At 30.5% G+C, this 14,491-nt stretch overlaps 1 protein-coding gene across 1 annotated transcript in view; it reads left to right on the forward strand.

The window, feature by feature from the left end:
- The first annotated feature begins 1,081 nt into the window (after positions 1-1,081).
- The window catches only part of LOC126775188 (protein tramtrack, alpha isoform-like), a 56,955-nt gene continuing 43,545 nt past the window's right edge, over positions 1,082-14,491 (forward strand). Inside the window, exon 1 of the mRNA XM_050497013.1 lies at positions 1,082-1,454. The gene's annotated coding sequence lies outside the window, so the exon portion shown is untranslated. The remainder of the gene's footprint in view (positions 1,455-14,491) is intronic.

The raw sequence follows: 14,491 nt of genomic DNA on the forward strand, positions 1-14,491 counted from the left end.
GTTACAACAGGAGATGCATTATATCCAATTTAAAACATTTTAATAGCAAAATGTTTAATGTTATTAAAACACGAGTGATTTTAGTCATGGTAACCGAAACACATTTCTAATTAAATCTTTGATCGTTTATATAAGTCATCCATTAAATTATTTTGTTAAAAATATTATATACTGAAACGAATTAAATTTGTTAGTTATATAACCGAATAATTAAATTTTTAACTCAAAGAACTTTATATTTTTTGCCGAATCCAAATTGCGTTCAAGTAAAAATATTTTTAGAACTGTTTAGTGTGCTCTGTGCAAAATTTTACAATGCTTATTACAAATTCATCGACTAACTCGACGCCCTGCGCATGTTCGATTGACACTGCGCTACCATTATTAGTCACGATTTACATGTATACAAGGTGTATGACACTATGTACAAATTCAAATCTTAACATAGTATGTGACTCGACGCTATCATATCAGGCGTCCTATATATCTCACAAGGAGTGCCTTATCCGTCGACCCGGTTCGATTATGGTGTCAATGGAGTTTCCTTATCAAGGACTAGTACGTATAGTACTTACGGCGCAAGAGTGCGGCGCGCGGGACGCGGTGTGACCCGGATCGTGTAGGGTGAACAACCCCGACACGTGCCACTTTCTAAAAAGAAACGCGTCGCCTGCGCATCCTTGCGTGGACGGCTGGATCGCTAGTTCTACAATCTATCATGTTTAGAATTAACACCTCTCGAAAAGGCTCTTTAAACTCAAATAGTTTCGACTTTCAGCAATATGTTATGTAATAAGGTTATATGGATGTGTTCCGTGTGATTGTAAGCAGGTGTACAATATCATCTTACAAACATTTTTACAAAATTGACGAACTTATTTCTAATGTTAGTTCTAATTTTTATTATATTTATGAATTATATATGAATTATTTAGTTTCTTACATAACTCTATCTGTCGCTATGTTTACATTACTGGAGGTACGCAGTAACATTAATCGTGTATTAATTAGTATTATCGTTAGCGTACTTAACTATCTAAACGAGATCTGATTTGCAGTTCACCCTCTGATACTTGTATGATCAAGCCAATTAATTCCGATCGCATAAATTGGTATCAAGGGCAGCTTTGGAATTAGTATTCGATGAATGTTAGTTTTGTTTAATACCTTTACTTTCTTTGTACTACTTTGTAACTAGTATAGCCCTCTTTTAAAATCGCAATTCTAGCAATTTTTAAATAATTAAAAATAATAGTCAGCGTTGACTCAAGAATTGTGTAATAATTTTATTTGAAACGTTCAAAGTTTTTGACCTTAACACGTGGAGTGAGTGGACTCGGTCTCGTTGCTGATTAATGTGTTATTATAATTATTTCAAACACTGTTGCTGTTGACATCGTCAACTACCTTTGTCGCGAATCTAGTATTGTTGAAGAATGAGATATTGATATAAGGTAAGATTTAATAACGAGCCAAAAACATTATTTCATATCCATATGGTGATTTTATTGTAGATGTGTATTAATATTTTAAATTAAATATCATACAATTTCTAAAAGAAACTGATTTAAATCGCTTTCTTCGTATTTATTATTAGGTACTTTAAAAGAAATAAATAACCCTGACTATATTTTAAAATAGATAGAGTAGATTTTTAAGAATAATTTTAAATAATAATAAATTATTTATTGATATAGAAATTGATCCTGCGAACTTTAAAGTTCGGTTCCACGTGACAATGGTGTAAACGTTCCCCGAACCGCGGCGCATGACCCCGGCGCGGGCGCAGCGGCCAAGGCACGTAATGTCGCGTTATTGTAATGCGTTGCGCAACTATCCCCCTCCCACCTGAGACCACTGCCCTCGCTCGGGTACTTCATGATTCAAGGAAGGCACCACGATAGAAAAATAATATTAACAATTATTGTGTTTAAAAATTCTTCTTCTTTATAACGTTGATTTATATATATCTCAATCCTTCATATTTTATATTGTACATATCTATTTGTTAATTTATTACATAAATTTTCCTACAGAGTTTGATATATACTTATTTAAATTATTATATACAATATACATACACTTTTCAAATAGTCTAGTAATTAACTCGAAAGCATAAGTTTTTTTTTCCTTTAACTAACTTAATTGAACTAACAATCAATGTAAATATAATGTGCTACGTAGGTACAATACAGCAGCTTGTTACTTTAATGTATTATCTAAACGATTACAATAAAAATATTTCGCTCCTTTGTTTAGATGAAAAAGTTCGTGTAACAATTCTACTGTCAGTCAGGGCGCTAGTTTTGTAATGACTGACAAAAAAAGACAGATATTGTACTTTTTCAAATGAAGAAAAAAATAATGAAAAGTACTGCAGTTGTTTGAGCAGAATTTAATCTGTTTTCTATATGTATTCGATAGTTATACTTATGTATTTAATCAAACTCTCAATCATTAATTCTGAATATGATAAATAGTTACAGCTATGTATTTTACTAATTTAACAATTTTTTTGTAATATATAACTTATATTAATAAGTTTCAGGAAGGAAATGATAAAGTTTTAATCGACTTTAATGTTTATAGAATCGTAATTGTAATCTCGTAAATCTATTAGAATAATAATATAAAATAATAAAATAATTGCCATAACAAAAATAGACAATTATGTACAGTTATTCTATAACACAATCATATAATTAATAGGAACGTTGCGAGTAATTTTTTCACAAGAATGTTTAACATATAAGCAGGTATTATTAACGTTAAAGTAAAATGGATTGAAGATTTGTTAAGTCTTCGATATGGTGATGTGTGTGACAGAACAACTATTTCAAAGTTCTAAACACATACATATGTACATAAATGTGGAATACCAACTATTTACACAAAAACTGGCCTTAACTGTTTGTGATAAATCAAAGGTCTACGAATAGATGGCTCATAAAGGTGGCCACAAAAGCCGTGGTTTTAGAGCCCTTCAGAAAGTGTGTCGACTAGCCCCTCGCCCCGCATCGCCCCCTTCTCATCACCCGCTCTCCATTGGAAACGTCCGTGTATGCATTTTATAGTTTTCCTACGAACTGAGCCGCAGTACTCCGTCGCTCATATGTGGAACTTATAAAGAAAGATGCATTAATTTTCCGAGTAATTTTCAACTGTTTTAAGTAGATTACTTTTGTTTCTGATTTGTATATCGTCATTTGACTGCGAGTGTATAGTTAATTGCATTCTGAAGTTATTTAATTGCTTTCATATTTGTTTTTCAATTAGACAAAAAAATTGCGTAATTCTTATTAAAATCTATAGACTACAGTGAATTTAAAATATAATACTATTATTATTAATTATACGACGAGCTACGTACATTATGGCTTATAAGCTAAAGAAAATCATGTTAATGTTTTAACATTAACACGATTTCTAAAACCTATTTTAATTATTAGTTTTTTACTCTTTAAAATAGAGGTAATTTTCTGGTTGCACTATAATAAATTATGAGCGATTTATTATATATTTCATAATCGAAGTTATACTACTCGCTTTGTTTCATTTTTATAGCACATCATAAGCTAAGGAAATAATTTTATTGTCATTGTGTCCAATATAACATAAACTAAGTTTTATGGCTGAAAAGCGTAATGTCTCATGAGAAATAATGAGTTTCTCCATAAACTAAAGTGACGTGTACTCGCTAAATCTTATAATAAGCAACAACAAACTAAGGAGGGAGGAAATAGGATAACGGTGCGCTTGCATCGCATCACAAGAACTTCTCAATACCTCAAACCGTTCTCCGTCTCCAACAATGTGTCATTAAATCCGCACCAGTTAATGTGATCTACCCATCCTCCCTCGGTTCTTAATTTAACGTTCTCATAGGGGGATTGCTTATAAATGATACATGTCAAGTTACACTGGACATTAGCAAGATAGTTGATATAGTCGCCCCGCCCGTAGCTCCGTTCACAAGTTTTTGCGACTGCGAATGGAAACTACGGAGACAGTGGGGTAAATTGAGGCCGGCACTACCTGCTGTTTCACAGAAATGAGAAATGATTGATTTTCGTTTTAAAGTCATTAAAATATTTGCAAAGACAAATAAACCAGTGACTTGACAATAAATAAACTGAAACGCAGGATGGAAAAGTTTCTATTACTTTAAGAAGTGTTATCTATTAAGAATAAAAAAAAATGCAGACGTTGCGATTTGTAATGCATATTATACGGATCGAACAGTGATCTAGTTCGTGACGACCGCGAAGATAGTGAAAACGCTAAGTATATTATATGCATATATATTAAATAAATATATATATATATATTTAGTTCTATATGGGTGGCGTAAGATTGGGATAAGGAAATTTTCAATAAGCGTAATTGAGCATTGTATATCATGGCAGGAAACGAACCTAATAGCAAAACCATTTCCATAGATTATTGGTCGTTAAAATTCTGTAAATTTGTGTTTCATACAGTATACGTAGCGACTGCGCCGACTCCAAAACTCCAAAAACTGGATAAAGCGGAGCGTGTGATTATGATAATATGAGTTCGAAATATTAATTACAATTCAAAATTAGTTCCATAAGTACCACCATAAGGTTTGATTAGGTCATAATTAGTAGAAAAAAAATGATATAAAGAAATCATTATTGTTAAAAATATATATTAACTGCTAAGGTGTCTAAAATTGGAAACTGATAATAAAATTTGTCAGTAAACAAAGGAAGTTTAAGTTAAATATTTAATAACTTCCTCACCTGTTGTCCAGCATCAACTTCTGTTTCTCTGACCATGATCAAGGACTCGTACTGTTATAAATGTTCATTTAAATAACATGAGTATTAATGTGTTTTTCTATACTAATATCTAAATTATAATGTTTGTCTGTTTGAACGCGTTCATCTATAACCTAATGGACCTACCAAGTCATTTTGAAGAAATATCTTTGTGCTGGATATTCAGTAAAAAAAAACTGCGCGAGGAAGCTAGTATAAGAAATTAAAGCCTAGTATTCATGTCAGTACTATTATTACGCAATGATAATGAAAATGACAACGTGACAAAACTATGATTTTTGTGGTAGCTAATTTTATTTTGTACTAATTTTCGTCAGCGGCTTCTGCCACGTGCTTTGAGGGTGCAGGTGTAAGGTATGAAAAGTAGCTTTTCTTTAGTTTCAAGCTTGCTTAACGCCAAATTTCATGAAAATCACTTAAGTGGTATAGCCGTGAACGCGTAACAGACAGAGTTATTTTCGCATTTATAATATAGATACGAGTATCTAGCTACTTAAATAATGACCTCTACATAAACAATGCTTACGTGTATAAAGTTTTAAGCCAATAATAAACCAAACTATTAATTCAACTTATATAACTACCATTATCGTCATGATAACAAATATATTTAAAAAAAAAGTTTCACATACTACCTATTTGGAACTTACTATAGTTACTATTTTTTTTATTTAATTTTTATATGAAATCGAAGCACAATTCCATTCAAAGCGTAAAAACTTAATGACACAATTAAAAATTAAACAAATCGAAAATTATTGTATGTAAGTGAAATGGGAAGGTACAGTGTGGCCAGACCAAATACCAGAAAGACCAATTTTTCGATATTGAACTTGACTCGACTGATAATAGGCGAAACACGTTTTCGACTTCCTCAGAGCACGAGGGTACTGTCCGTGAGGCGTAAACACGGAACGCACCTTGCGCAATCACAGCCGGGTTCAAGCGTTACACGAGAGAGACATAAAAAGAAATATTTTATTGCTGGACCAGGCAGCTCGGAGCAGAAGACGATGCGTTGTTACAACGACGCCGTGAAGCATCGGATGTACATAACGGTATTACTGAAGAGCTGTTTTAAAACTGTAACATTATATAATTGAATATTGAAATATACGATTTAAGTTATTATGATGGATTTAAAATAAAATAATGACAGAACCTATCATTTTTGCATTATTTGTAGCAACCATTGCAGAGCAAAACTCACTGTAAATTTTAAGTAATAATTTCAAAACTTTAATATTATTATTTTTATTATATAGGCAGTATTTTTTTAACATTAAATCTATTTTTCAATGTTATGTACTCTAATTATGTCGTTAAAATATGAAAATGTTCCATTTATGTATGTATTATATTATATCTCTTATACATTTAACTTGTCTTATACTAAGTCGTGTCTTGTTTGTGAGCTCAATGAAAAATATGACACTAATAAGTTGTATTGTAGGAAAACAAGAGACGAGTCAGGATCCGCGAAGGTCGAAACGCCCACCTTCGAGTAACTACGATGACGAGTGACGCTCGCTAAGTGTGACTTGGTTGAATTGATGGAATATTTATTTCTGTATTTTAAGGACAGAGACTAACACATTATATAATAATATAATCTAATATAATTATTATCTGTATTTACATATTATATTTGTCAACATATACCTATATGGTTTAACTGGTGGAAAACTACTGATGTTATATTCTGAACCGGTGGTAGCTTTTCCTTTAATACCATATTATAAACGAACGATTTAAAAATACTTGTAAGCTTATTTGAAAAAAGTATATTTCGATTTATACTGTAACTGATATAAAAGAAATTAAATCCGAAAATTATTCGATTAGATGAAAATATATAATTAATCTATTTGGAGTATTAATTAATTATCTATCATTTTTATACCTCTTATATGCAAACATACTTGATGAATTGATATAAATTAAAATATATACGTAAAATATATATATGTATATCTGACATTAAGAGATATTTTTTTCGCTGTACTTACATACAAACCAATATCATTCAGCCCAGATTTACAAATCTATGAGGTATTTTTATTTACTTAGAACAAGATATTGGTAACAGCATTTAAGAATAAGTACATTTTTATTATTTAAGCGATAGACAGAAAACACTCCAATATGACTTAAAACTTGTATTATGAAGTGATATAACGTTACATCCATAAAAGGTTAGGTACATACGCCTCGTTTATGATTGAAAATGAATAGATTATATGTTATATAATTATTACTAACTTATTAGTCCTGTTAATGATTTATTTTATTGTCAGTAAATTACTGGTAATACTAGATCTTTAGGTAAGATTGTACTTTTTACGAGAATATAATATGAAACAATCATATTCGAACTATAATTATATAGGACTTAAATGTCTACATAATAGATAAAACTTTTGTATATGAATATGATTAAGGGTGAGATTCGCAAAACCTTGCCAACCGGTATACGTGGGACAAGCTTCAATGTCAGCTTAACGTTGATTCATTCAACGTGCTGCGCTGTTGGATTCCTAATGAAAACATCAGTATTAATCTGTATACAACTATACCATTATTACGGGGTTATTATAAAATATTACATAAAAACTAAAACAAAATAGCCTTAATTAAGTTGGTATCGAGTTCTCTTTTTATACAGTGTGTTGGCATTACTTACTAGGTTTTAACTCTTATTAAGTAATATTAAGTTTGTGATATTTACATAACGTATGTTTTTTCTTCTATTTACACTTTCAATTATTTCAGTATACATTCAAATATATAGTATTTTATATTTTTTGTTTTAACAACACATTTATGTAGGTTTACGAATGGAATGTAACGTTGCTTTTAAAATAAATCTATTAACAAATAAAAAAATATATTATTAGGCGCGTCAAAAGAAAAAAAATGAGTTTCCAATTAAAGTGGATATAAACATTTTATCAACTGCTTAATCTCAAGCAATGGTCAACCTATGGAGATATACGGATCGCACCTGGCAACAAACTTATTTTATATTCCATATATTTGAAAGTAATTGAATTTCTTACTACAGTAATGATGGCGTTATCCCGATGCAATTATAGATAATCAGCTTCGAAGATTTTGTAGGAACTTACCGGTTTCCATAAAATAAATGAATTATTTGTTGGTTTGTAAATAGCTTCATACTAGGTTTATTTAATTAAGTTATATTTAAAATATTTTTAATAAAAAATATTATTCACTTTTTAAATATCTGTATTTATAATTTTGGTTTTGTTCAAGAAAACTTTTAAATTCAATGTTTTGATTCATTATTATATTTATAAACAATGATGTAATGTATATAATTATTATACAACGATTCTCTGCGCACTTAATATGAATATAAATTTAATTTAAATAATGACAATGTGTGTGAGTCAAAATAGTGGCATCTACTACTAATTGGCTGTTGTTATTTCCTCGTTTTTTTTTTTTAAATTTGATCATTACTTTATTTTCTATTCTCACCAACGAAAGATAATTAATTTTAGTTATTTCTATTAGCTTTACTTTATTATTCAGACATTCATTCATAGTAAGTGAACCAATGACAATGATAAATTTATATTAATAGCGGCAGTCGGTGATCTAGAATATGTATGTCGCACAATGCGACCGGCTCATAGCGTTTAATTGCCGCGTATTAACGAGATGCTGTCCTCAATAGCGTGGTCGACGCCTCGCGCCACCCCTAAGGATGCTCATTTCCTTGTAGCTGATTACAGCTCACAGACTAAAAAAGTACAATCATAGTGCTCTCTGGCGCGGAACGCACTGTCCTCATTTGAATACAAACGCAATGCGCGTGCGCACACACCCTTAACTGAATACAGCGGCAACATAAACAAGCGAGAATAAACTCTGAATTCTGAGCTTTAAAGCTTAAATTATAATACCGTTCTCAAATACGTGCCCTCTTTTCAAAGTCAAAAGAAGAGGGATTCTCGCACGCTAGAACGGGAGGGAGCTATGCCTGAAGAGGACGGAGGACATTAAGGGCATTCACCCCGTACCCCGTGGGTTGTGACTAGCGGAGCTACAAATGATGTACAAGCACATAGATGCCTTTCTCTATTTAGGTGCGCACGAGTTTCGAAATAGTGGCCGTGGAACTTTTTGTTGGGAGGTGGATCCTGTTTGGGTTGCGTCAGCGCATGGCGATAAGTTCGGCTATTGCCGTGTCGAGAATGTGCAGGTGTGTGCCCGAGGTGGCAACCTTTCCAATGACCACCTCTGTGACTGTATGGATAGCCAACACTTGAGATTGGATAGACGCTCATCGCTAAATGACATTTGACTGATTACAAAATGAAATTTGCGTTCTTTACGTAACATCATTATTAAACGTTCAAACCGTTTAACAGTTGGATAAACGTATTTTGTTTTGTATCACGTTTGAAATTTTATCACAATACAACTTGTAATTTGTCAACAATGGTTTAGTTAAAACCTAATTTTAATTTCATTTAATAGGAACATAGGAAAATAATTAACTTTAATACAATTCTAGAGCTCAGAAAGTGCAATTTAAAATTGTAAAATATTGTTATAGTTCTTATGATAAATTATGTTAATAATAAAATTACTGTTACATTTATTTGAAATATGGGTACTGTAATAGACGAGTCGTTTTGTAACGACTGCTCGTGCGAATTTTAGATTTGGAGGAAACGTGTTAATGTAGACAGTCACGGCTTAATCTTTAACTATAAATAGTTTTATTAAGATATGTCTGATAGCGATAGTGCCGATTGTTTTTTTAACAATCTATGACCTAAACTAATTTGTCAGAAAATTCTATCACAGTCTATTGAGTCAGACTTGTTATCAATTTTAATTCTATAATTGAGAAAGAGATTATAGGTTTTTATTTTTTGTCCCGTCAAATTATAAGCAGGTACAAAATGTTTGCATTAAGAGATTTTGTACTTACAACAAAATTGTATCATCAATGTTCCATAATTTTTTAAATGAAATATTTATCTTACTAACACTGGTTGTCATAAAATTATAATGTACATAATTTATATAGACATAACACATATTATGTAGGCAAAATTATTGGGTAGTTGGGTGTTCATTCATTTAATTATATTCTATGGTTACATGAATTCAGCGAACGTCGTTGCAGCTAGTGTTAATGACATTGATTGCCAGTAATGCTACAAATGCTTTATAATGATAGTTCCACTAGTTATGACATCGAAATTAAAGATACAAGCAAAACAAGTAATTGACAAAATGTTTTTATTTTTTACGCAATATTAAATAAAATATAAATCATAAACTACAAAAAATCACAATATTGATGATATTTTACTGGATATTACTTTCAAATAATGATGCCTTTACGCCAACCGTTTGATGTTTTTTTTATCAATCCCTTACACAAAAGCTAAAAAAAAAATTGAATTTAATTGAATTTTCATAATATGTGGTAATAATATAATCTATAAGTATCTGGCTACCGGATAATTTAAGTAGGTATATCATGTCATAAATTAGAATGTTAATAAAGCTATGAGCATTTTCGAAAGACGTTCATAGCGTGTTCTTTTCCATAATTGGGGTCGTTACGGTATAAGCATAGAATTTATTTAGTTAAAATTCGAGTAGTTTTTGAAAGAAACGTTTTAAAAAATCATATTTCGAGTGTAATAAAATATATATATAAGATTATTTTTATTTAATAAATAATAAAACAGATGTTGATAGAGATTTGCTTTAAAGGGTAATAACATACTTTTGGCCATATAATATATATAGAACAAACTGTAGGTATAATTAAATTTGTTATATTAAATTAGAGACCGGTCGTTGAATTTGAATTGTTGAATATAAATAGGTACGCTATGATGGTAAAAATCTTATACCGAAGTTTCGTTATAGAGTTGCTTAATTGTTATAATACATTAATCGTAATAATAAATTATTACAATTAATGTATATATTTTTTTCAAATAGTAAGAATGTCTTATAAAAATATAATTGTTATCCGCGACTTTCGAATTCGTGTTTCCGTTATGAAGTAACTGATATATGCCTTTGTCCTTATCCAGGTCTAGGGCTAATTCTATGTAAAATTTCATTAAGATCGGTTCAGTAATTTAGTCGTGATTAGGTAACAAGCATAGGTGCAGAGTGGCATTTCTAATACTAGTCTTATTAGTTTAATTTTTTATGAAAAGTAAGACTACTGGCATCGGTTAAGAATAGGATTAATGTAGAGCGAACAGTTTTTTATCGCCAAAATGCAATTATTTGTTTAGCTGCACCATTTCGGATGATTAGTGAGCCGATATAATTAAGCGGCAGTGGTACATATCCCTACATTCCTACGAGCCATTTGCCCTTGCTTCCAGAGAACTTAAAAAAATATTGGTAATCCATGAGTTGTTTTTTTTCTTTCTAATAAGATAAAGTTGGAACTCTTCATCAATACAATTTCAATATTATTTCACGTGTATTACACATATTGTTCGTGTCGACTATGGTTCTACATGTTCTGCAAATTGTACGAAATAAAGTCATTTGAGACACGTGGCTTTATTTAGACTTTAAAACGTTAAATTTCTGATTATGGAAACGCCAGGACAATATCAATTAGGTCACATAATACGGGCACATGAAGGAGTTAATTGGCTTTTCGTGTAGATAGTTTTCCATGTCAGTCATCGATCGGAACAGATATTTCTATTATTTATCCTTGATCTTTAATACTTTGAAATAGAGCCTATATTAGAACGCTAATTTGTTGGTGAGGGTTGTGGGGTGGGTGGTGTCTCCCCGTCGATACATTGTCGATAACGCCCGTATAGTGCGATCAATTTGAGAGGGTTGCAACGCCCCGAAATAGATTAGCTATCGCACAATATGCTAATGAAACCAGTTTTGGCTTTTAATATTTACGAAAAAAATCGTTGGATATTGATATAAGTTGAATTTATTAAAGAATTTGCAATAAACTCTACGCAAACTCTATGAAAAGCCGAAACCCTTTTCAAAAAGTATACGTATATAAAGATCGATACAAAAAAAAGTTTTACACAAACGACTGAGCTGTATTGCATACACTTTTAGTACGCTTAACAATACAATTTTGATATATTAAATTATGCTTATAATAAAAGCTTGAAACAGATTTTCAACTTGATAACTACTTTTAATTTAAAGCAAACAATTATGTTTTTAATATTATGCCTTCCTTCATTGATTTAAATTACAATAAACATTTTTTTATAACAAAATAAATATTAAATACTATAACTTCTAGCAGTTGCGTTCATGTAATCCAAACTGAGCTGGCATGGCATATTGTTACGTCATTTATTTCAGTTATTGATCCAAGTTATATTTAGTGCATTTGGTTCTGTCCCAGACTTGAAATGTAGCTCAAACTAGGTTGCTTTTATATCTACCTGTGAAATGGACCAAGGTACATAGAGAAGATTTTTAAGAATTTTTATTAGAAATTAATTATATAATGGAATGCAATAACGTTTTCATTAAGATAACTATTGTAGTACTAGTTCTTGATTTAATTCGATTTTTTTATTTATTTTCATTTATTGTAATCATACTCGTTTATAAGATTACATATTTTCCGAGGGATCCGACAAACCATAAACTTAGGGCTTTTTTTACGAAATGTCATTGAAAGGACGCTGCAAAATCTAGTACACATTTTTAACCATTCTTCGTTATAAGACTGTTTAGGTTTAATATATTTTTTGCTTCTTATTTTTATTATAATACTTGAAATTAATAAAATAATCTTACAAAATATATTAACTTAAGCATTTGAAGTTTTTTAATATATTGTGTAGTGTTTTGTTAATTTTTCATTTTAATTTTTTAGAAAATAATATATTCTATTAAATAAAATAGATATCACCTCAAAAAAAGACTTGATAAATACAGTCAAACCTCGATATTGCTGAATAATATTACTCTAACGTATGGAAAGAAACCATTTTCGTTACCTTATCGATATTACTCGCTATTCTAGTCCTGTACGATAATAAAAAAACCGTATAGAATTATGTTAAAATATTTCTGGAGTATTTTATATTAAAAAAAAGAGTTTCTCACAGCTAAACATATACAGTAGTCTGCTACCCAATAAAGGTATTTGATATAAAAATAACACGCGTGTAAAGGTATTATAACGGTGATTTTTTTTTACTTGAGATATGCAATGTTTGCAAACCTTAATGTTACAAATTAATAATTAATTCAATGCGCTTTTAGAACAGAATCTCTGAATACATCGATAAGTTTTCAATACAGGTTTTCATATATAATAAAAAACTACTAATCACTTAAAAAAAAATTAAGAATAGCGTTCTCGAAAAGTTTTTTTTGTGACTTTAATAAATATGTAATATTTAATATCACTTACGAAGCTAAGCTCGCAATAACAATAAGCAAACATAGTTTAATAGTATTGACATTAGGTAAAATAACATAACTGGAGAAAGCCAACAGTTGCGTCCGTAATTACAGTTACTTTACTTATTGTTGTAAAACTTTTATTACTACCGTTTCCATTCTAATAGGAAGGTAAAACTATGATACTACACAATAACATCATAATTTTACATTGATTAATTTATAAACATATTATTTTTAATGACAATAAATAAATATAGCTGGAACATACCGTTAATCATTAAAAACAAATTAAATAACATTTCTTGAGTATCATTACTGTTATCTAAAAAACTTAAATTTTAATGAAATTCGAAACATTTATTGAAATATAAAAATAAAATAGTCCTGCCATTTAAAGAAAATATTCATTCATTTTAAAATAAGAAGCATAAAGATTGGAAACTTTTGTAATTCAAAATAAGAGGTGCAAGGAGGGACAAAGACGGTCCGGTCATCCCCCTTCGGACGACTTAAAAAGAACAAAACATACCCGTTCCCAGGCGTTCGTCCCCTTCCCTCTCGTCGAGGGACGTCTCGTGGGAGACTTCACGATTTTGATTTTTTTGTACTCTTGCAATTAGAAGCATTAACGCTACCTAGGAAACAATTTTATTCTTGAACATTGAACGGCCATAGGTTTATATATTTTATTCATCATGTGACATTCTTGTAATGTGTTTTAATAATGTAAATACATATATGTGTACGAGTATAATCGTTTATTATAATAAGTCTATAAAAGCGTCGTGTTCATGGTGTACATTAAGTAAAGAAAAAAAAAAATGGATGCAGAGTCCAAAAATATACCATTACATGATTGTACAAACTAGCGAACCGCCCCAGCTTCGCACGAGAAGAATTTACTAATAAAGATAAATGAGAAGTGCAAAAACAAGAAAATATTAGGGTACATTATAAAAATGAGAAATGAGAATAGGTAATAGTAATAATAGTACAGTTACAGTTAAGTCATAAACTTGATTTTTTTTTCATTAAATCATAGTATTATTTTTAAGACATATTTTTATGTATACCTAATAAATCCGAAAAAAAGAATTTATTCTATTCTGCCTACTGTTCGAACTGTCTAATTAGTGATTGTCTTGAATCACTCGATTCATATAATAATAATAATGTCCTCCAGACCGATTTCGGCCACGACGGCCAATATCAAGAGAGATTAGCCAACTGCGCCGGACATATTATAGTGCACAAGT

This window comes from Nymphalis io, chromosome 2 (genome assembly GCF_905147045.1).
Source record: "Nymphalis io chromosome 2, ilAglIoxx1.1, whole genome shotgun sequence".
In the NCBI taxonomy this organism is placed as follows: Eukaryota; Metazoa; Arthropoda; class Insecta; order Lepidoptera; family Nymphalidae; genus Nymphalis; species Nymphalis io.